This window comes from Canis lupus, chromosome 1 (genome assembly GCF_011100685.1).
Source record: "Canis lupus familiaris isolate Mischka breed German Shepherd chromosome 1, alternate assembly UU_Cfam_GSD_1.0, whole genome shotgun sequence".
Taxonomy (NCBI): domain Eukaryota; kingdom Metazoa; phylum Chordata; class Mammalia; order Carnivora; family Canidae; genus Canis; species Canis lupus.
The window spans coordinates 71220739-71243588 of record NC_049222.1 but is presented as its reverse complement, the minus strand read 5'-3'; the positions used below and the strand labels follow the sequence as shown (position 1 = coordinate 71243588).

At 45.2% G+C, this 22850-nt stretch overlaps 2 long non-coding RNA genes across 3 annotated transcripts in view; one reads left to right on the top strand and one right to left on the bottom strand.

Moving 5' to 3' along the window:
* LOC102151543 overlaps positions 1–9904 on the bottom strand; it is a 28725-nt gene extending 18821 nt beyond the window's left edge. Inside the window, exons 1-3 of one of the 2 annotated variants that reach the window (XR_005353945.1) lie at positions 9752–9904; positions 3691–3826; positions 2762–3447 (exon numbers count right to left, since the gene is read on the bottom strand). This is a non-coding gene — a long non-coding RNA (uncharacterized LOC102151543). Of the gene's footprint in view, positions 1–2761; positions 3448–3690; positions 3827–9751 lie in introns of those variants that run through there. The other variant, XR_005353946.1, reaches the window with a different exon arrangement.
* Positions 9905–12069: 2165 nt separating this feature from the next.
* Positions 12070–22581, top strand: LOC111090716. Its single transcript, XR_005353134.1, has 3 exons — positions 12070–12254; positions 18931–18961; positions 22464–22581. It is a non-coding gene; the product is annotated as an uncharacterized LOC111090716 (long non-coding RNA).
* The last annotated feature ends 269 nt before the right edge of the window (positions 22582–22850 follow it).

The window sequence follows — 22850 nt, the reverse complement described above, 5'->3', positions numbered from 1 at the left end:
TTGCAAAGCATGAAGTCACCTATGATATAACCATAACACTGTAATCCTTAGCGAGCCACTGCCATGTGTCATGGATATCCTGTGATCCCACTCACTCTTTGAAACAATCTTCCAGGTAGACAGCATCTCTATCTTGTCAATAAGGAAACTGAGGCTTAAAAACTGGTACTGGGGGCAACCTGGGTGGCTCAGTGGTTTAGAGCCGCCTTTGGCCCAGGGCATGATCCTGGAGACCCAGGATCGAGTCCCATGTCACGCTCCCTGCATGGAGCCTGCTTCTCCCTCTGCCTCTGTCTCTGCCTCTCTCTCTCTCTCTCTCTCTCTCTGTGTGTGTCTCATGAATAAATAAATAAAATCTTTAAAAAAAAAAACTGGTCTTGGGTCCAAGGCTAGTGGAGTCACCAATCTGGGATTCACATCCAGTTCTGCCTGATTCCAAAACTTCTACTCTTTTATTTCCTGTACCATATGGTGCACTGAGATCAGCCACAAATAGTAATGTTTCCTCTTGACTCCCCCTCCCCTCAATAATGAAAAGTCCATGGTTTTCTCCAACTTAAGTTCAAAGAAAGCTACTGAAAATAATTAATTATTTTGATGACTATTATAGAACATCTGGTTCTCCTTTGCTCCCTGTTTTACAGCAAGGAAGAACAGGTGGGGTGGTAAGGGAATAAAAGGGGAATTAGATTTCCTGGTACAAGGAATCACAACATATTACAAAAGTAAACACTAGGTCATTTGTTTGTCTCTCAACATCCTCTGGCTTTCAGCTTTGTGTCACAGTGACATGATGTGGGCAGAGCCTGGCCGGTCTGTATTTTCATGTTCCCACTTGAAAATGTCTGAAGGAGTACAATTATTTGCTTCCTCCCCAGTAGGACTTGAGGGACAGACCTGGCTTCCTGGGTTGGTGTCCCTCCAATGCCATCCTCCTATGATGATTTTTGTCTAGTCCTCACGGGCCCATGGTCATTATTGAATGACCATGGTATTCAAACCGCAGAATGGGTTGCCTTGCCAGCTCTACACCAGAATTCCCTGTCTTCCATGGGAGGAGAGTGAGCAGTTCCTGTCCAGTCCCCACTGAGCACCAAAAAGAGACCGGTGGTCGAGTTGCTGTGCTCATTTCTTAAGTTAGAGAACAAGGAAGGACACCCAGCACCTGATGATTTGCATTCCCATTCCAGAAAAATCATTGTGAATCATGTGACCCTGAGGAATTGCCTTACTATTCCAGGCCATTTATTCTTGTGACAAGCACATAGAATACACATGTCCTGGCCCATGAAAATCATGAAGCCTCATGCAAATATAAGTTACAGGTTAATATTGTTCAAATAATACTTTCACCATTTAACCTACTATATACTTGACTTCTTTGTTTTATTTCTTTTCTAGCCTCACATTTTCTGAACTCCCTTCACCACCCCCCAATGTAAGTGTGATGTAAGCCCCATGAAGGCAGGGATTTAGGCACTTGGTTAGTTATTATATCCCCAGAGATCAGAGGAAGGACGGCATAGAGTCAGCACTTTATAAATGTTTGTTGAATCAGTGAATGAAAAAAAATGAATTGATGATAATCCCAGTGGGGACTTACCAGTGTAGCAGGCAAGGCCTGACCAAATAAGTTTAGTGATAATGCTACCTATAGGACAAGAGTGGGTCCAGGAAACTCTGACAATTACATTGAGTCCTGATTCTTTGACATTATGGCTTTCTATCCAGTATGGGTTCCACTGGGCCAAGCCACCACCATGTTCAGGTCAGGATTAAAGGTTCATCAACACCTTCCTTTAAAAGTCTATGAAATTCCAGCTCAGAAAATCGAAAAAAAATTTTATAGATTGATCCTCTCCTCACTTATCCTGGGAGTAAAAAATGCATTTACTGATCATAGATTGAGCTACTGGGCACTCCAATACACCTGGGGCACCAAGTCTGCCCACGACCTTTCTAGGTAGCCTTCAACCTGACAGGCTACCGAGAGGCGATCCCAGGATTCTGGTGACTAGGCCAGCGGAATCCAGGGCTGCAATATTTAGTCAGCATGGAGCTTGTACATTCTGTCCCCTTCCCCCCTCCAGGAAAACATATGGTGAGAGCTGCTTTTTTTGGAGCAAATCCTTAAGGGAAAACAAACTTTTCATCTTAAAAAAATAAAAAAAAGTTCCAGTAAACCCTTCTTACTGATTTCTAAGGAAATCACTTCAGAGCTTAATTTTGCATTTCCCATCACAATGATCACTCCTGTTACAGGAGAAAGTGCAACTGACGAGAATTCTGAGTCAGCAGCAAGTGTGGGCTTGCGTGCCCAGGTGCAGGTGTATGCACATATACATGTGTGTACAGACCAATGTATACAGTACGCTTATTAATCACTGAAAGCAAGGCTCAAGAATAGTCCATTTGCTTTTCCAAAAATGGCCAAATCATGACACTTTTGACAGCCCAGCTAGGCAGCGTCTGCTGGAATGTTTGGCTCTGGAAGTGTCAGGTGTTGATGACTCCGTCCTTCCTCAATGCTTCTGAACACTAAAAGGGTTCTCCTGGGTGGCCCAGTGGTTTAGCACCTGCCTTCGGCCCAGGGCATAATCCTGGAGTCCTGGGATCCAGTCCCGCTTTCGGCTCCCTGCGTGGAACCTGCTTCTCCCTCTGCCTATATTTCTGGCCTCTCTCTCTGTGTATCTCTCATGAATAAATAAATAGAATCTTGAAAAGAAAAGAAAAGAAAAGAAAAGAAAAGAAAAGAAAAGAAAAAAAGAAAGAAAGAAAGAAAGAAAGAAAGAAAGAAAGAAAGAAAGAAAGAAAGAAAAAGAAAGAAGAGGGTTCGTGTGTGTGCGAGGAGCAGAGGGCATACGTAGATGCACAAGAGAAGGCAAAGGTGGGTTCTTTGGGTCCCTGCTTCCTTAGCTTCTCTTAACAAGGGCAGGATTCAAATGCCAGAGGCGAGCTGAGAGCAGCCAAGCATCAGCCCCAAAGACAGGAATGCCTTTGAAATTTGTGCCAATGCTAATTGTGCGAAAGAGGATCAAGCTCACTTTTGTCTTGGGTCTGGGGGCCACGCCCATAGGAAAGCCCTGTTTCTCTTTTTGTTTGCGGTGTTTAATGTAGGCTTCTGTTTTTCTCAAGAAATAGATGGAAGTTTAAATAACACAGTTTGTTCTTCCCCCGACACCTGCAATGTCAGCTTCACCAACACAGGAGCTACTTCCATTCACTTTTCGAAAAACAGAGACTTTTCTTCATGGCTGCAGGCATGCCCAGCCCTCAGAGCCAGGCTGGGTATTGTCCCTCAGCAGTTGCCTGATGGGGAGTTCAGCCCTGATTCTCTCTGGAACCTCCAACTCTTCAGAAATGCAGTGACTCCTGAAGAGAGCAGCAGGAGTGGTTGGGCAGGTAGACTAAGGCCATGTGTGGGGCAGTGATACCGGGCACCGCAAGCTGCAAGAGCGAGAGGGAAATGTCCATATCGAGAAGTGTGTATCACGCCTCATGCCTCAATAATGGACAGCTTCAATTTTTATAAGATATTGAACATTCTGGCATTTATCATAGTTTCCTCCCAAATAAAAACACCACTGTTCTTCCAAAGAAAGAACAGAGCTAAAAGTCAGATAGAGGGAAGTGGGGTGAGAAGTGTGCACATATGTTCTTGACCAGGCTTTTGAAAAAGCTCAGGAATACCTTTGGGTCTCCACTAGGGTTTCCTGTGTCAGGTAACACGAAGGAGACGTCATTTGCTTCTTAATCTCCTGGTCCAGGATCTTTAGGTAGCTGGTGTAGCAGGAAGCTTCAGTGGATCAAATTCACAGCCATAAACCTGTGGGATACATTGTGAGGATGAGAGAAAAAGCATGCCCCTTGGGCAGCCAAAATCCCCCACCCAGAGGGCATGGCTTGCTGACCACAGCAGGTGGAAGTCTAGGCCCTGCTCCATGTGGGAGCCTTCATGTGGTCCTACAAATGTACAAATAGGCACAGCAAAGCTCAGAGATTTGAAGTTGAAACTAAGGAAGAGAGAAAATACAGCTTTTCCATTAGCTTAGGATGCTACCAGCAAGGGCTGGTCCCACAGGAACATTTCAAAGAATTCCCCAAACTGGAAAATCTGACTTTCATTACCTCCAACCATAGCAGTGGTCTTCTTCAGTTTCCTGCTTCAGGAATCAGAGTCCACCTGGCTTTCTCTCTGTCTTCTCTCCATTGCTGGTACCCTGTCTAACACTTAGTGGTGCTCTGGTACAAAAGTGCTTAATAGATGTTTGGAATTGGCTGAATGCGCTTGTAGCTCAACATTGTCAGAGGATGTGAATATTTTCCTCAGGCCAGGTTTTCCCTCCTGGATTCCTTGACCCCTTTGCTTCAGAAGACTGCATACAGGGGTGGTTCTCTGACACACATCCTGGTTTTCATGAAAATCCACAAACAACAACAGGTGAGGTCTTTGCTCCACACAGTTAGCACAGCCCAGACCATCCACACTTCCAAACAGCAGAGGAAAAAAAAAAGTAAAGCAACAGGCCAGGAGCAAATTGAGTTCATCTCACCCTGGCAACACTTCTTACAATGGAGTTGAAGAGAAGTAAATGTCTCTAAGGAAAGAAGTCTGGTGACCTCCTACTGGTCCTGGAGGTGATTCAACCACAACTCCACGACAGCCCTGCCTCCCCAACCACTCACGGCATCTGCCTCAGGAGCCTTTGGTGCAGTTGTAGTTGGTATTTTTTGTGGTTTCTTCTGGGGGAAAAATGCAACTCAGATGTGAAGAGACAGATGCAGAGACATTTCTTGGCCACAGCGAATCAGTTCCCCTTCTGCTTAGAGCAACTTCTCTAATGACTAAGCTGTTGATAGAAAACACTTCAGTGAATGTGGCTTTTCCAACAAGACCAACCCCAGGGAGACAGCACAGACATTGGTACCTGTGCCATGTTAACCTCTGAGCCCACTGCTTAGTGAAGCTTTAAAGGTTAAGCTATATTGAACTCTGACTCACCACTTCAGGGTCACACAAAGTCGGGGGCCACCCTAACATTGTCATGAATAGAAAATAGAAGCAACAGTTCTTTTTTTCCCCGGGAACTAAACCTTGTTTTCACAGCATGTTTAAGGCTTTAAGTGCTAAGTATGTTGATATACATTTCTGGATGAAAATGGTTATTGCAGTAACCATCTCTTGATACATGGTCTAATTTCTCCCTTACCCTACCCTACCCTGTTGTTAGCAGTGGCAGGAGAAGATGGTCTCACCAGTGAGTCACCTCAATAGGAGCTCTGAATAAAAGGTTCTTGCATATCTTCTGGTGCAGGACTCTCCCAGAAGAACACCATCAAGCTGGTGACTGTGTTGTAAATGGGAAAACACCTTTCAACATGAGAATCTTCACTGTGGGGCACAGGGGGGAGGGGGGGGTTCCTGGTTTATATCCGCAGGGCTCGAGCATGCCTGCAGGCAGAGAAAGGACCTTACTGATATGTCCAGGATAAAGAGAGAAGGAGAGGGGAGACAAACAGAAGCATGAAACCAGAGATGAGTGATCCCACTTCCTGTCCCATGTCACCCTTACAAAACCTGCACTCCAAAGATGATTCTTTTTTTTTTGTCTTCTTGTTCCTAATGGGGTTTTTAGAATATATCTTTTTTGTGGTTCTTAGCTAAAGTCTACACTGTTTGATCTGAGACCCCACCTACACAGAACCATTAAAGTCTGTTTCCAAGGCAAGAATTAGAAGAAATCCAGGGACATATCTAAGAAAGAAGTCAGAGAAGAAGACATACTGGGAGAGAAAAAACAGTAAGAATAACAACAACAATATCAGTCCCAATTACTATGTAATATGTGCAAAGCACCATTTTATGTGCTTCACCACATCTCTTAGGAAGGGACCCTCCTGTTACAATTTTACAGATCAGGAAACTGAGGCTTAAAATCATCAGCTTAGGGGCAGGGGAGCCCATGTGCTTGCAGACGGTGATTCTAGAGCTTCTAAACTCAGAAGACAGAACATCTAAACACAAAGCTCACTGCAGTGAATGCAGACCTCTGGTGGGTTTGCTGATTTCCCAGACCACCTGCATTCTTGTAGCTTTCAACATGTTTCACCCCAGAAGCTCTTTCTTCAAGTAAAATCTTGCATAGAAGCCACAAATCTACACTAAACAGATAAAATGGAGGTCCTTGGGTCAAATGAGGAGGAGAAGCAAGGATTTCTGCCTTTTCCCATCCCTTGCTGGTGTCCTAGAAGGTTCCCCAAGGTTTCTGTGGAACACAGTTGGAAAACCCCTGGACTGTCTCTAGTTAGTCTCCTTCCACTGGTAAAATTGCCAGCTCCAGAGTTTCTTTCCAATTTGCTTCCAAAGCTCCAGGGTTTCCTGTTGCTTCTAGGATAAGTTTTGAAATTCTGCGCTGGGAATTCCAGGTTTTCCCAATCCTGTCCACACCCCATGCACCCAGGCTTTCCTTCTGTGCCCCCTTCCATCCAGCTGGCCAGGCTTCCCTGCCGCCCCCGAACAGGCATCATTCTTTGAACCATCTGAGGTGACCTCGACTTTCTTCTCCTTTGCTGAAATTCTAACAGTGAAACCTGAGTAGAGTGCAGCTTCTCTATACAGCCCACCTGCTGTAGTCCTGCTCACGCTGACTTCCCATCATAAATAGAAACAGGTTCCACTCCTGGAACAGAGACCAAAACAACAATGACTTAAACAAGATACAAGTGTATTTCTCTTGCAAGAGCTGTCCCAGTGGGTTACCCCTGAGGGCAGCCCCACAGTGGGGCCCCCATGCCTCCTCCACCGTCGCTCCGCCATGCACCTGCAGCAGCCCGGCTCACCACCACCAGGAAGGGGGACAGGACAGGAGGACACATCTTTTTTTTTAAAGGGATCCACCTCTACTTCGAATTGTATCCCACTGGCAAGATGAGAATGAGTATTTCAGAAACTAGCAATCTCTTCCACGTTGAGCCATTTCAAGGAAAAGAAAGAGGGGCATCTTCTCTAATTTGCCTAATAAGCTCCTAGAATAAAGGACCTCTGTCCTACACATTATATTCCCATGGTGCCTGCCTAGCTTTGGCATCTTTCCATATATTTTAAATGTACTCAATATATATTAAAGAGTGAATATATAGATAGAGGTATTAGGGAATGAGAAAACGAAGACATGGACATTTTTGGAAAAGTTAACCCTAAGATGGCCCAGTCTGTGCCGCCGGTGCGTGTGCATGTGAACAGCATTTCTACAGAGGCCCCACCAAGGAGGCTGCACAGAAACACCCCCTCAGGGGCACCCAGGTGCCTCAGCCATTGAGCCTTTGACTCAGGGCATGATCCCAGGATCATGGGTCGAGTCCCGCATCGGGCTCCCCATAGGGAACTTGCTTCTCCCTCTGTCTATGTCTCTGCCTTTTTCTCTCTCTGCATCTCTCATGAATAAATAAATAAAATCTAAGAAAAATAAGAAAAGAAAGAAGAAAAGAAAAGAAAGAAAAAAAGAAAGAAAAGAAAAGAAAAGAAAAGAAAAGAAAAGAGAAGAAAAGAAAAGAAAGAAAAGAAAGAAAAGAAAAGAAAAGAGAAGGAAAGTCCTCTCAGGGACTAGGAATCTCAGGAGACCCTGGGTGCCGCTGCTCCTCTCCCGAGCCCCTGGGCAGGGTGGGACAAGGTGACACAGAGATGCTGACACAAACCAGACATGGATGGAAGCATGCTCCTCAGAGGAGGCCCCATCCTCCCCGTCCTCCCTCAGCGAGGCATCGCCTGCTCTACCTTCCCCGCCCCTGAGGCCTGCTCTTGCCCTGGAGTCTGGGCTCCTGCACAGCCCAAGTGAAGCCCACCCACGTCCTCGCTGCACTGTCACTGCCACCCTGCAGCTTTCACAAGGTGACATCGTAGTTGGAACGTGATGCTTCTGACAAGGACTGATGGGCAAGGCCTGGAGACCCCAGGCAAGGTGCAGCCATGCTCAGCAGAAGCCCGGCAGCATCTCAGCTTATATGCTCTTCCAGGCCCCTTGAGGAAGTTGTGGGGATTTTCACCTCTCCTCGCTACAGAGAACCTGGCTGTGAGAGACAGGCCTACGGTCATGCATGCATGAAAATATTCTAGGATTTAACTCTCCCCTGATGTTAGGTTTGCAGGGTAGGACACAGGCCAGCACATCTCAAGCAGACACGGGTGGCCTGTGTCTGCAATGTGCTCTTCAGGGGAATGGAATCTCTCACAGACCTCCTTCACAACACTGGCTCTCCCATGAGCCTTATCTTGCAGTCTTTCTCCAGAAGTTTCTATCTCTCTTTCTGTTCTTGCCCAGAGTCACTCGATGGTGGTACTTTCAATATTTTAGGTCAGATAATTCTTTGCTGTTCAGGCTGTCCTGTGTATTAGAGGATATCTAGCGATATCCCTGGCTTCCCCACCCCCCCCCCCACTAGATGACAGGAGCACCCTCCCTGTTGTGACAACCAGTAGTGTCTCCAGACAAGGCCAACTGTCCCTTTGGAAGCAAAATCACCGTCTGAGAACAGCTGTCTAACTGGTTGAATGCCGTCCTATACTGAAGGCCTCAGGCTGCTTTTCTCTGAGGCCACTGGAGCACCCCATCCCACTAGGGCCTCTCAACATAGCCTTTAGTTACTAAAATTCTTGTATGTTTGTAAACACTTGTAATGCAGGTGATCCTGAGTTTCAAGCTCTTTGAGCTCATGCTTCCCCACCAATCGTCAAGTGGCTCCGGTCTGCTTGCCCTTTCTGTGGAACTGCAAGAATATCCTTTCATGGGCATTTCTGCAAATAGCTGTCTTCCCACTCCCCCCAAGCCCTGTCATCACTGCCGTGCTGCTTCAGATTATCATCCTGTCTAACCATAGGATTAGGGTATTTCTTAAGCCATTCTGGAAGGAGACAGTCATGCTTAACGATCTTAACTAGCAACCTTGAGGAACCTTCGGAAGGAGCCACACCAGCTGACACAGGCTCAGCCAGGACCCACTTCACGACTGGTGACCTGAAGTATAATCAAAATCATGATGACCTCGGACCTTGCTAGAAGGAGGATGCCAAGAGGAAGAACCCAAAGGGCTCTCCTAGACTAGGGCAAGAGCGCCCCCACCCCCCAGAACCACCAGAGCATCCAAAGTACACAGCAGTCAACCATGGAAGGCTTTGGGTAAGACTTTGTTCTTATCCTCCAGAAACTTAACGTTTAACTGGAAGGAAAAGTAAACCTGCTAAGTCACATAGTGAAAATTTCAGTAATGTGGTCAAGATAACAAGAGACATCATGAGATCGTAAATAATTAATTGCGTCTTAAATAACTTTCCTAACACTTGTTACATTTTATTTTATTGAAATTATTTAATTCGCGGTCTTCCTTAATATAAGAAAGAAATGCCACGAGCACAGACAGAATCTTTTTTGTTGACCGCAGACAACCCCCCTCTGGTGACTAACAGGTGGTAGGTGGTCAGTGGTCAATATCTGTCAGGGTAGCCCCACTCTGTCCAGATGGCTTAGGCACTAACTAGTCACCAGGTGGCAGGACGTGAATGCTTGACTGTACTAGGTCAGAGACTTTTGAAGCACTTTTAATTAAAAAAAAAAAAAAAAATCCCTTGTTTTCCAGGCAGAGTGTGCATGAGAGAGACAGAGACAGAGCTGAGCCATGTAATGGAGATTTTTCTGGGGAGGGAAGATTTCCAAGGCACCCTGGGGAGAGGGACCTCTTCTCTCTCTCCATCACTGACCTTTGTCTGCTTTTAATGCTCTCAGTGAGGCCAGTGCGGGGCAGATAGGCCAGGACAGGCCAAGCAGGCGGCGGCAGGGATGGACTCGGGCAGAAAGGCCGACGCTCCAGTCCGCGCCCGTCAGCCGGCGCTCGGCGTCCGTCGCTCGTTCCTTGGTGCAGGGCGCGTGGAGCACCTGCCCGGCGCCGCGCAGACCCGCCCGACCGCGCCACCGCGAAGCCCTGCTGCAGGCGGCCGCACGCGGACGGGGTGGGAAGGGGGCCGCGTCCGCCGGATCCCGACCGGACCCGACCCGACCCGACCCGACCCGACCCGGCAGGCGGGGCCGCCGACCGCCGGGAGGGGCTGCGGGCGGGCCTGGGCGGTGTGGGCCCCGGGCAGGGAGGGCTCCCGAGGGAGCGCCGGGAACCCCGATGAACCGCAGCCCCGCGGTCCTCCCGGCTCGGGACACAGGGACCCGCTGTGTGTCCGCGGTGTGTGGCCGGGGGGGCGGGGCTCGGTCCGGGTCCGCAGGGGAGCTTGCGGGGTGAGCGGGGGCAGCGCCGCCCGCCAGCGCCTCCGCCGGTTTATTTACTCAAACGGCAAACATCGCGGCTTCGGCGGGGCCCGGCCCAGGGCAGAGCCTGTGAGCGACGCGGCCCCGCGGACTCCGCCGAGGCCCACCCACGTCGCCGGAGGCCCGCGGCCCCGCCCCGCCCGGGGAAGGAAGGACAGGGGGGGGGGGGGGTGGGCGACGGCCCCTCCGCGGGGGCGCCCCTTCCCGGTCCTTCCCCTCCCATCTCCGCCCCTTCCCCTCCCAGCTCGGTCTCCTTTCATGTTTCCTGCGGAGTTTCTAGTCCTCCCGGCTGCGGTGCTGATGCAGAAACACAGATAAAAGGGGGGGGGGGGGCGGGGGAGAAAAACAATTGTAAGCTTTCTCCCACAGAAGGGAAAACAGAGCTGAATAAACAGAATGTCACTGAAAAGACAAACAAGCTGTTTCTGGAAGACCCAGATGGACTTCCCAGTGGCCCGGGGGGGGGGGGGGGGGGCTGCGCTGGGCGGGCGGGGACGGGGACGAGGACGGGGACGGGGACGGGGACGCGGATGGGGACGGGGATGGGGCCGCGGGCTGGACCCTCTGGGAGCTCGGAGCAGGGTTCCGGGCCCGCGTGTCGGCCTGTGAAAATGCGGGCGACCTCGGAAACCTCAAACCCACTGAAGTGAAATACAATATAACAAGCCCTGTATTATCTTCGGTTTTTTCTAGCATGTCCTATATCATTACTTTCTTTCTGACAGATCATCAACGTCTTGAATAAGGAATTGCTGACCTGATTTTGTGTTTCTTATTCCAAAAATGAGGGAAAGTTGGGTGTTTGTTTTTGTTTTCATTTTTCTGTAGCTTTCCCAGACTTAGCTGAATGGCCATGCTCATAGCTAAATGGATCAGTTTCACCGGCCCTTTCACCTTATCTATTTAATTGGGTCCTTTACCCACTAAAACAACTATGTTTTTAAAAACGATATCTAACTAATACTCAAATTCCTCTAATAATTCCAAACAGCAGGGAGATGTATGCTACACAGATTGAAGGGGAAAACATTTGCCTTGACAACCATTTTTCCATTCTCTAAGGATAAATTGTATTTTTTTGAAAATAGACTTTCCTTTTTGAGCAATGTTAGCTTTGTAGCAAAATGGTGCCAGTACAGCATTTCCCACATAACTCCTTCCCCCCCCACACACACACAGTCTTCCCCACTATCCACACCACAGCAGTGGATTTGTTACAATCCATGAGCCTACACTGACACAACATTATCACCCAAAGTCCATAGTTGACACTAGGTTCATTCTGGGTGTGTTACATCCTATAGGTTTGGACAAATGTGTAATAACATGTATCCACCAACATAGTATAATACAGGGTAACTTCACTGCACTAAAAATCCTTTCTGGAATCCACCCAGGTAAATTCTATTTTTCAAAAATAATCACATTGGAATGTATGAAGCATCTCCTACTTGATATTTATATGCCACTCATTTATTAAGAATTTTTTCTTTTGGTCAAGTCTTTTTGAAAGTTTTGAAGAAGGGCAATAGCTCTCCGAGTTCCTAGAATAAGTGCTGGTGATATTCCCTGAAATGAGTGTGATATATGCTGCCAACATCACTTGGGGTGGAAACCTAGGTCCCAGGCATCAGGGGAAACTCAGGCTCTAAGGTCTACCAGATCCACACTGTTCTAAGAAGGATGGCCTGGAACCCTCAATGCCCCACTGGACAATTGTCACTTGGAATTCTACCCCTTGGAACTTCCCTCCATACTATGGATGTCTCAGAGCTTACCTTCAGAGGCTCCTCCAGCAGCACATTTGATAGGGACACAGAAGGGTTGGAAAAGAAGGCAGTACCTGAGAAGATAAAGGGATGGGGCCACCAATAAACCCAGCCCACCTTGGAGTAGCCTCTAGACTCAATTCTCCCTGGGCACCGGTGAAAATAGGCTAAGCAGAAGGTATGGTAATGGCAGGTCACAATGTATAATCTATAGGCATGCATGCAGCTGGAGGGCAGAAGTTGGGAGTTCATATATTGGCTCTAATTCTGCTACAATTTACCAACTCCGTCTTGGCTAGGCCGCTCTTCTCTCCAGGCTGTGCTGTCCTACCTGCAGAAATGAGCGGTCAGAGGCATCACTGGTTGTGGGAATGTAGAACACTAGTGTCTGTAAGGATTCCTTCACCATGATACATGTTTTCTTTGAATGAATGTTTATAAAGCAACCTTATTTCCAGGTATGTGGGATAAATGTAGATTAGCATCTGAAGACAGAGACATGACATCAGATTTAAATTTTTGATGTAAAATCAAAAAGAAAGGAAGGAAAGAAAAATTAGGGCAGTCCCTGGTGGCGTAGCGGCTTAGCGCCGCCTGCAGCCCGGGGTGTGATCCTGGGAGACCCGGGATCGAGTCCCACATCGGGCTTCCTGCATGGAGCCTGCTTCTCCCTCTGCCTGTGTCTCTGCCTCTCTCTCGCTCTCTCTGAATGAATAAATAAATAAATCTTAAAAAGCAAAAAAAGGAAAGAAAATTTTAAAAAAAGGAAGGGAGAGAGAAAGGAAGGAAGAAAGAAAGAGAAAAAGGAAAAAGAGGGAAGAAAGAAGGAAAGGAGGAAAACAAAACCCAAGCAAAACAGGTCATGCATTTTGGCAGCACTGATAGAAGGGTTTTTCAGCTATGCCCTCGTTTTTTAGGTTGAATCCATGCCAAGGAGCATTACTTTCTAGTGTCAAAACCCCATTACAGGCTATAGTTAAGAACTAGAGTCAAGAGGAAAAATCTTCATCAAGGCTCATAAACTTGTTCACAGCAAAATTACAACATTACCTCATGGCTTAACGATTCCAGAATTTCCTAAATGTGGCCTAGCTTCAAAGGACATGGTGACATTTCATCAAAACATAAATTCATCGTTTCCCCAATGTGGCCTCCTTTTCACTGGTTAACAAACAAAGAATTTTTTCTAAGCAACAGTTTGTCAGGCACGTTTTATGAGCCTTCCCACACAGGAACAAAGCCACCAAAACCATGCCCAGCTGTGTTGTTCACTTGTCCATGTCCCATGCCTAGAGCAGTCATTCTCCTTCTTTAGGGTTGCTTCAGAGTCACCTGGAGGGCTTGTTAGGACATGGACACTGGGCCTCATTCCCAGAATCTCTGCCTCCAGGGGGGCCTGCGGGTTTGTGTCGCTCACAAGTTTCTGGGTGACACTGATGCTGCTCATCTGGAGGCTACATTTGATATCCAGGGCCTTGAATAAGACTTGGCACATACCAGGTCCTTAATGATATGTGTGCTATTTGCATGAAAAGACAGTGTCTCAGATTGTGCTTCTGCCAGTGAAGGGTGAAGATGGCTTAGTGCTTGGGTTGCACTACAGCATTTCTGGAACTTAGGAAAAAATTCATCGGTCCTCAGGGCCAGGTTGTATTACTCAACTCTACTCGATGACCAAAAGAAGAGCAACAGCACCCAATGACCTCCAATTCTTCCTGCTTCCACTTTCCCAAAGCTAGTTAGCCTTGAGTACTTAGAATTGTCACCCTCTTGTTCCATTTCAACTACTGAGAACTAGTTCCACAGCAAGGCTTCTATGAGTCTTCATCGCCAACTTTGCATTCATTTCTGATTTTAGGCAAGTTCCCAAGTTCTCTAAGGATGAAGGAACTGAGGCAGTTACCAGAGATTTTGAGACTTACCCAAAAGCTATACAAGAACTAGTGGCTCACAAGCCTGTGATGGAATTAACTTCCTCTTTTTAGCCAGTAGCCCACCCAACTGTTGTCCTACTGCCATCGATTACACACAGGCCTGGTTACCTGATGAGTCCAAGGAGGCACCCTGCTTTTCTAATGAAACACAGTGTGCCCCATCTAGGTTCATGAATGATAGAGATCTGACCAGAATATTCCTCTGAAGATAAGATAGAAGCATAATATCTCAATCTGCCCAGGCAAGAAGAGAGCAGTTTCATCTCTCAAGATATGTTAATATTAAGCGTATTGCCCCAGTCTTTGAGCCAGACCACTTCCTGTGAGGCAACAGCACAGAACTATTGCTATTCCAAGCTCTTTCAAGTAGCATCTTCCAAGCAGATGCTGAATAAAGGAATGTTTGGGGGTCGATTGCTATGTTTGAATGTCCCCTTTGAACCTAGGTTCCATCTTTACGAGGAGCAAATCTTTGACATTCTACCCAGAGCCTGAAAGTCTTTGATGATAAGGAAAGGAGAATAAGCATAAGTTTGGTAGTTCAAACAATAGAGCCTACCACCAGGCCAGGGAAAAACACTTGCAAGGGCTTGGGAAAATAAGAGGGAAGGATGGAGAAAAAGGCAGGCCCTATTGGAGTACTCCGTATAAAATCACCGTTTTTGTAGGTCAAAAGTGATGTAATGTTGACAATTTCCTGTGGATCCACCTAACAGATAAGACAACTGCTCACTTATTACCCATCTGGCACAAACAATTTCCCCTTCTCAGGGTCTGGGCAGTTCTACCTCTAGCCACTTGCTTACAGCCACGTGACTACTATTTCCTCAGTGGAACAAAAACACGAAGGCCTAAAAGCCCTAGATCAACTAACTCACTTAGAGCAAAAGTAAGGAGCAACATATGCTAACTTCAAGCAACTTTCGGTCTCTCTTTTCCTTTGGTCTTCAAAACATCAACTGCTTATAAATACCTCTTTTGGTTAAGCTCAAGCAGCATATGGTTAGTATTTTCTGAGTAGATACACCAACTCGAAACCAGCCATGAGCTGAGTGGGAAAAAGCATCCTTCATGGAAGAAAACCTAAAGCTTTATCTTTGGTAAATAAGTACATGACGTTAGTAGAGTTAAGATTCTACAACTATAACTGTAATAGAGTAACAAGATAAAGAGACATAAAATGTGGGATGGGACTATTTTGAGCATGAGTCTTATGTAGACCAAGAGGCAAGATCCTACACCATGACCAGCTTTGTGCCCTTGGGAGCTTTGTGCCCTTGGGAATTCATTTTGCCTCCCTGAGCCTCAGATCCCTCCCTCATCAAAGGAGAAGACTGGATCCAGATCACGTAAGGCTGCCCCCTGAACCACGCCCCCTTTAGAGCCCATGACCTCCTGGAGCTCTACCGTGAGTGTCCTGAAGGACACCACTAAATGATAAGCAGGTACCTACCTATAGGGTGACAATCATGGCATCAATGACCACTACACTCCCCTTTCCCCTTTAACTCGTATTGTTTCAAAATCATTCATTCCAGCCTCAATGAAAGAAAACTCCTATAGACTTCCAGTTTGAGATGCTTATTTAAGAAGAGCAAAGACAAAAGGCAATCACTCCCATTTGAGTGACAAGTTTGCCTCCACCACATATGTCCAGTGTTTGCCTGTTTGTTCATTTGTTTGTTTCAAAGGTGATCAGTCCAACCTGGTACAGCAGCACATAACAGGTAAAAAGTAGAGTCAGGGCCTTCGGCTGATGGCATGAAGTGATACTAGGGATGAACTTAACATAATGAAAACTTTTCCTTTCAAACTTTAATAACTTACGTCTTGGACATGATGGCAATCATCTCTTTCTGGCAATTGAAAGCAAATGTATTACAGCACAAAGCTGTTTAGCAATTGAGGTCAGAAGGTGATAACAACAATGTCAAAATTGTAGGCTCGTTTCCTAAATGGCTGCATAGTGTTGATGGCACAAGATGGGGCCTAGGCCCTTCTGTCATGTTTACCACTGTGTAGCCAGTGTCCCCACAGAGCAATCCCTGGTTGTTGAATACATGCATTACCCGTTTCACAAGATGATACACAATACAAATGAATCTCCAAAGTTTTAGAAATAAGATATCTTGAGTGGCTAGCAGAGTTGAAATCTCTCTAAACTATGGCAAGAAAATTCAACTTAGGGGATGCCTGGGTGTTAAGCCTTTGGCTCAGAGTGTGATCCTGCAGTCCCAGGATGGAGTCCCACATTGGGCTCCCTGCTTCTCCCTCTACCTGTGTCTCTGCCTCTCTGTGTGTCTCTCATGAATAAATAAAATATTTTAAAAAGAAAGAAAATTCAACTTAAATGGCATCTACAGATTGTTTCTATCCCATTTTCAGACTAAATTTTTACAATTAAGAAAAATTGTATAGGGCGCCTGGGTGGCTCAGTCAGTTAGGAGTCTGTCTTCAGCTCAGGTCATGATCCAGGGTCCTGGGATCAAGCCCCACATCATCAGGCTCCCAGCTCAATGGGGAGCTTCCCTTTCCCTCTCCCTCTGCCTGCTGCTCCCTCTGCTTGTGCTCTCTCTGTCAAATAAATAAAATCTTTTTAAGAAAAGAAAAAAAAAGGAGAATTGTGCAATGGTTCAAGGTAGATCTTTTGTTTAAAATATACTTGTAAATAAATTTGAAAAAAATGACTAGCCCATACTCATTTTTTACCACCTTTGTCCCCAAATATGCAAATAATAAAGTTAATGATTAATGTGAGAAGAAAGCATGTTGTATTTGCATTTAGTATCCTTTTACTGTTTGTTTTGAACCTATTTTTAACACAAAGTACTGATGAGGTTGGAGTTTTCTAATTCTAAGCTCTTTGACCAAATATAGAAACCAGCTGAGGACAGAAGGCTCTAAACTTGTCCTGCTTAGAAAAATACCATGAAAGGAAACAGGGGTTATGCAGCTAACCCTGCCCATGAAAGAAGAGGAACCCTATTGGGGTGCATGGGTGGCTCAGGCGGTTAAGCATCTGCCTTCTGCTTGGGATCGTGATCTCGGGGGTCTTGGGATCCAGCCTCCTATAAAGCTTCCTGCTCAGTGGGGAGTCTGCTTTTCCCTCTGCCCCTCCCCTCACTTGTGCACTCACATGGTCTCTCTCTCTTTTTGTCTCTCTCTCTCTCTCAGAAAAATAAATAAATAAAATCTTTAAAAAACAAAAATTAAAGGAATCCTACTAGTTCTTGGAATTTAGACACAATTAATCAATTATTTTCTGGAATTAGCAGATAGCAGCTAGGGAAAGGTTATCTCAGGACATTTGAAGATACCAAAGGAAATCTAAATGCCAAAGAGCTGCAAGCTTTCCAAATCTACAGTACTGAAAGTGAGAGAAAGACCTAAAGATTCTTTGCTCAAAACAATATAAGAAAATGAGGGGGGAAACCATAACTATCAAATTTTAATTTGAGATTTGCACCCAAGTGCTTGTTTCCCTTTAAATCTTGCTCTACAGTACATTACACCTTAATTTAAAAGGCATTTAAACATTCTTTTAAATGCCAATATAAGTAAATATTATGTTTTTAATTTTAATAAGTTTTATTTTGATTAAAAATTTTTTTTAATGGGAAAATGCTCTATATTCTATCATTTCAGTCAACAACAACTATGGGAAGAGCCCTCTTTGGACCACTGAAATTAGCACAGGAGCCCCCATTCACACATATCAACACATATAGGAAAATAAATGTTTCCCTTAAGCCTGTCTCATAAAAGCAGGAATGAGGAGAAATATCCCCAGTGCTATCTACATGGCTTTGAAATTTCCCATCTAAACTTTTAGTCTTCCTGGCTAAGTTAGACAAGCCACAATTCTCAATACAAGCATAAAATATGATTCAAATAAACATCTACTGAGTTTCCAGTTTTAAAATTTACCTAATATTTATTGAATGTCTATTATATACAAGGGACTTGCTGAACATTTCCAGAGAAACAAAGATGACCAAGACATAGATCTTGATCTTCAGGGAAGTTACAGCTACCAGAGAGGAAAAAACAACAAAAAAAAAAAAGCACAAATAATATTAAACCCATATGTACTTTCTTTAAGGGAAAATATTCAAAGCTATCTTCTTAGTATTTAGAAGATGACTTCAGCTGAATGATTGGGGATGAGATGTGAAGAAACTGTCATGTTATCTGGATCTTGACAAGTCAGAGATGATTAAGAGAAAGGAACAATGACACAAGCAATGGAGTTTATTGGTTAAACATGAAAATCACAGACCTGCAGCCCATGGCCAAATCCAGCCAACAGATGTGCTTTCTTTGGCCTGAGCAACGTTTTTTTAAAAACAGCATTTTAAAATTGAGATGCCACATAAAATTCTGGATGATTTTGCAGCTTCTCTTGAAAAAAAAAAAAAAAACATGGAAGATGTTAATAGTAGGTCCACAGGCCCACATACCAACAAGAGTCAGCTCGAGCTCTGTCACAGCTGTTCACTCCAGAAAGGGCACCCAGCTCAGCAGTGTACCGTGAACCCCACTCAGCCAACCGCACCCTCCATGTATCCCGTGAGCCCCCTGTGGGAGATTGCCAGGAATCCTGATGCAAAGTGGGCATGTGGGTCAGACCATGGTATGCTGGTGAGTGTTTGTTTAGCTATAGATATCCTAAGAACAAAAAAAAAAGTCCCTGATTATAGCATTTGCCAGCCTCTGTGGTGGATGCTTACTATGGTCAATTTCTAGCTACCATTTTGTCACTGAACATGGAATTGGGAAGAAATGCATACAATGGGCCCTCACAAACCAGTAAAACCAACCCCAGCATATTGCCAGGTCACACAGACCTGAGTTCAAAGTCAGGGTTTCCTGGGGAGGTTTCTTACCTCTCTAAGCACCAGTGTCTTCTTGTGTTAACAGGGAGAAACAATTGCCTGCCTGCAGGACCAAGGTGAGTTATAAATAGTTCTTCAGATCTGTCTACCAATTCAGCTGTTCATAGTTGTGCCTAGCCTCCCGTGTAATTCTGGTCCTGAGTTTTTCATATCATACTGCATCTCTTTTTTTTCTGGAATTCATATTTGGCTCTTTTTCTAAAATTTTCTATTATCTTAAAATCTTGTGAATGGATAAAGAGGATGTGGCATATATATTGGAATATTATTCAGCCATCAAAAAGAATGAAATCTTGCCATTTGCCATGATATGTGGATAGAACTAGAAGGTATTATGCTAAGTAAGGTAGGTCAGCCAGAGAAAGACAAACACCATATGATTTCATACATGCATGGAATTTAAGAAGTAAAACAAATGAGGGACTCCTGGATGACTCAGTGGTTGAGCATCTGCCTTTGGCTCAGGGCATGATCCCAGGAGTCCTGGGATCAGGTCCCACATTGAGCTCCCTGTGGGGAGCCCTCTTGCTTCTCCCTCTGCCTGTGTCTCTGCCTCTCTCTGTGTGTCTCTCATGAATAAATAAATAAAATCTTTTTTAAAAAAGAAATAAAACAAATGAGCACAGGGGCAGGGAAGGAAAAATAAAATAAGATGAAAATTGAGAGAGAAGCAAACCATAAGAGACTCTGAACTCTAGGAAACAAGCTGAGGTTGCTGGAGAGGAGGGGGAGGGGGACGGGGTACCTGGGGGATGGGCATGAAGGAGGGCATGTGATGGGATGAGCATCGGGTGCTTCATGAAACTGATGTATCACTAAATTCTACGTCTGAAACTAATTTTTAAATAAATAAATAAATAAATAAATAAATAAATAAATAAATAAATAAAATAGTATCTCACTTTTGCCTTCTGTGAGGTCATTATTTCTGTCACCTCTTTAAGGAGGATGCTCCAAGTGACCCTTTGTTTGTGCTGTTGGAATGTGAGATCTCTGTGTCACCTCTGCACACTACTTCACTGAGGGCTTGTTTTCTACTGCAGTTGCAAGTTCCTCATGAGGGATCAGCTTCAGGAGTTTGCAGTAGAATTGTTGCCTTTGCTCTGTCACAATGCAGCTGTGCAGATCTAGCCTGCATTTGATATTAATTTTTGGGCGCAGGATTCCCACACTGCAAGAGTAATGGAGACTACCAACTACATGGACAGCCTGAAGTTTAAATTTTAGCAAAAGTTTCTCTTTCTTCCTCAGCCTTGAATGAGCAACCCTTCCTTACCACAGCCCTGAACTTGAGAGTAGAATTTTTTTCTCCATTGGGGAATAGACAGTCTTCAGAGACCCCTGGCTTTGTGCAGGGGGCTCACTTCTAGCCCCTTGTTATTCCTGGACTGAAGGCCTTCACCCATACATGACATTCTTGGTTCCAATTCTCTCTGACTCTGGATTTAGCTCCTGCTATCCACTCTGGCTTTGTTTCCAGCACCCAGGAATTCCCTTTCTGAATTTTGAGTTTACTTTGAATTTTTGTGTTAAATTTGTTATATTTGAGTAGTAGGAGGGGACTGTTGACTGCCTGTCTGTGAAGAGTAATGAGAGAGTGGTAGCTAAGTACCTGGGACAGCTCCTGGCACACATTAGGTGCTCCATAAATGACGATTATCTTCATGGAGACAGGAAAAGTTGCAGCACCGTCTGTTGTGGGAACACAGGGACATGAAGAGAGACCCAAGGATGGGACTGCAAAGGGGGTTTCATCCAGATCGTGAGAGGTGAGGGAGCCACAATTAGACTATAGTACAGCCTCAGACAAGAAGGCACAATGACGAACTTTGAGCAGGAAAAGATGAGAGTCCTGGTTTTAGAATTCAATTCTGGAAGCAGATCTGAGAAGGTTAATTAGGAGTCTCTTGCCACAGTAAAAGGAAGAGGCCATGGGAATCCAAGTGGGGGGGCGAGCTGGAGGGTGGAAATGAGAGAAGAGATGCAGGATCAGTACTTCTGGAGCCGACTAGCTGTGGACTGTCGTCAGCAGGGGGTGAGTATAGGAGGCTTTGAGAGGGAGGACACTGAGGGTTTGTTTAATTAAATTTTGGCTAAAGTCCTATCAGTAGCAGAAAACAGGAGCTGAGGCTGGTGAGGAAGCTGATGCCACCTTGCACTCACTCACTGTGAACTTAGTGTAAGCACGTGGCAGGCACCGGGGCAGAAGCCCTTCCATTGGCCTCTCTGGGTCTATTCTCAACCTTCTCCAATGCATTGGGTGCCCTGGAGGCTGCTCTATGGCAACACCACCAGATTACCTACCTTTATGGTTCCTGTTGAGTTTGGATAGCAAGGAGCCCCAGCTGGATCTAGAGGGAGGGAGGAGGTGAGGCTTGACATATATTCACTCCTTCTCCCTATAGGGTCACTTTAGTCAGTCTGTACCCCACAACTACAGCCTCCTGTCAAGCGGGCCCTCTTATAAGCCCTCTCTAGCTTCTGGCAGTAGGTCCCTGCCCTCATCAATTCAGCTCTCTGTTGCTAGGCTCAGGTCCTACATGTTCCTTGTGGTTTCTCTACAAAGTGCCCCCATCTTTGTAGAGTCCCTTCTAAGTTTTTCCAGCTGATGAGAGCCCCAGAAGAGTTGGTCATTTTGACCAACTTCTGAATTTTATTGGAGAACAAATTGGAGCCAACCATTATGATTTGCACAAAGCAGGTCTGTGGCAAAGGAGGAACCAGGTAGAACCCAGGTTCCCTGAATCTTCACCCAGAAGTGTCCTTCCACTCCATAAGTCCTGGCCTCCACAGTGGTGACATCATCTTTCCAAAGCAATGAGTGAGCCCATTGTATGTGTTATGTGTGCACCTAACACACGTGTAGACATACACATGGATCCACACACATAATCAGACGTACACATAGAGATAGATAAACACACACACACAGAAAACGACACACAGAAACAGATACACATATACAGACACACCCACAGATACACACAGTGTTATGTAGGTACAATCAGGTTAGAGAAGTTATCAGAAGCCTTATTGGGAAAATAAGAAAGGAGCACCACAAGGGGTATACCTGAAAGGAGAGTAGAAGTGGCCACTTGCCACCCTGGTAGTGAAGATGCCTAGGGACTGACTCAAGGCCAGCCTCAGGCCTCTTCTTGCGCCCACTGGTCATGTCACTTCCTCCCTTTGCTTGCTTCCCAGAGTCAGTGGAGTGAGCACAGGGTCCAATGGATATGATAATAATGCCTTCCAAATCCCAAATAAGGACACATGCGTCAACACAGACCCATGGAGCAGCTTCCAGGTACAAAAAGCAGTTAGAGAAATGTGATTTAAGCACTACTCTACTGAGACTTCTGGCTATCCCAATGTTTTATGGAGGAATAAGTAAAAAAATAGAATTCTAGGGTTTTACTAAAAAATTCAGGACCTGCTGGAAGCAGGGGCAGTTAGGAGAGGGAAAAGAATCATTAAAACAAGGCTAAGAGAGTCCTATTTTTTCATCTTAGAGAGAGAGAGTTCTATAGATAACTGTGCTTTATTACACACCCTTTCCAGGGCTGACTATCCAGAAAAATGCTGCCATCAGAGTTTCTTGTTCACCCACATTCTTCTGGCATCCTGAGCATCTGAGATCTGACTGCACTGGGAAATTCTAGCAATATAAAGAGCAGCCCAAAAATTTGTTATTGTTGTTATTGAGTACTTGTCATGTACCATGCATTATGCAAAGCATTTTATTATTTTTATTTTAAATTCCAGTTAATTAACATATAGTGTTATATTAGTTTCAGGGGTATAATATCCAACAATTCTATACATTACTCAGTGCTTATCAGGGAATATCCCAAGAATTTGAGGGGAAATTTATTTTTGTAACTTAAAACACATACAAAGCAAGATTTACATTTCATGGCTAAAATCAAGAACACAAGAACAACAGGT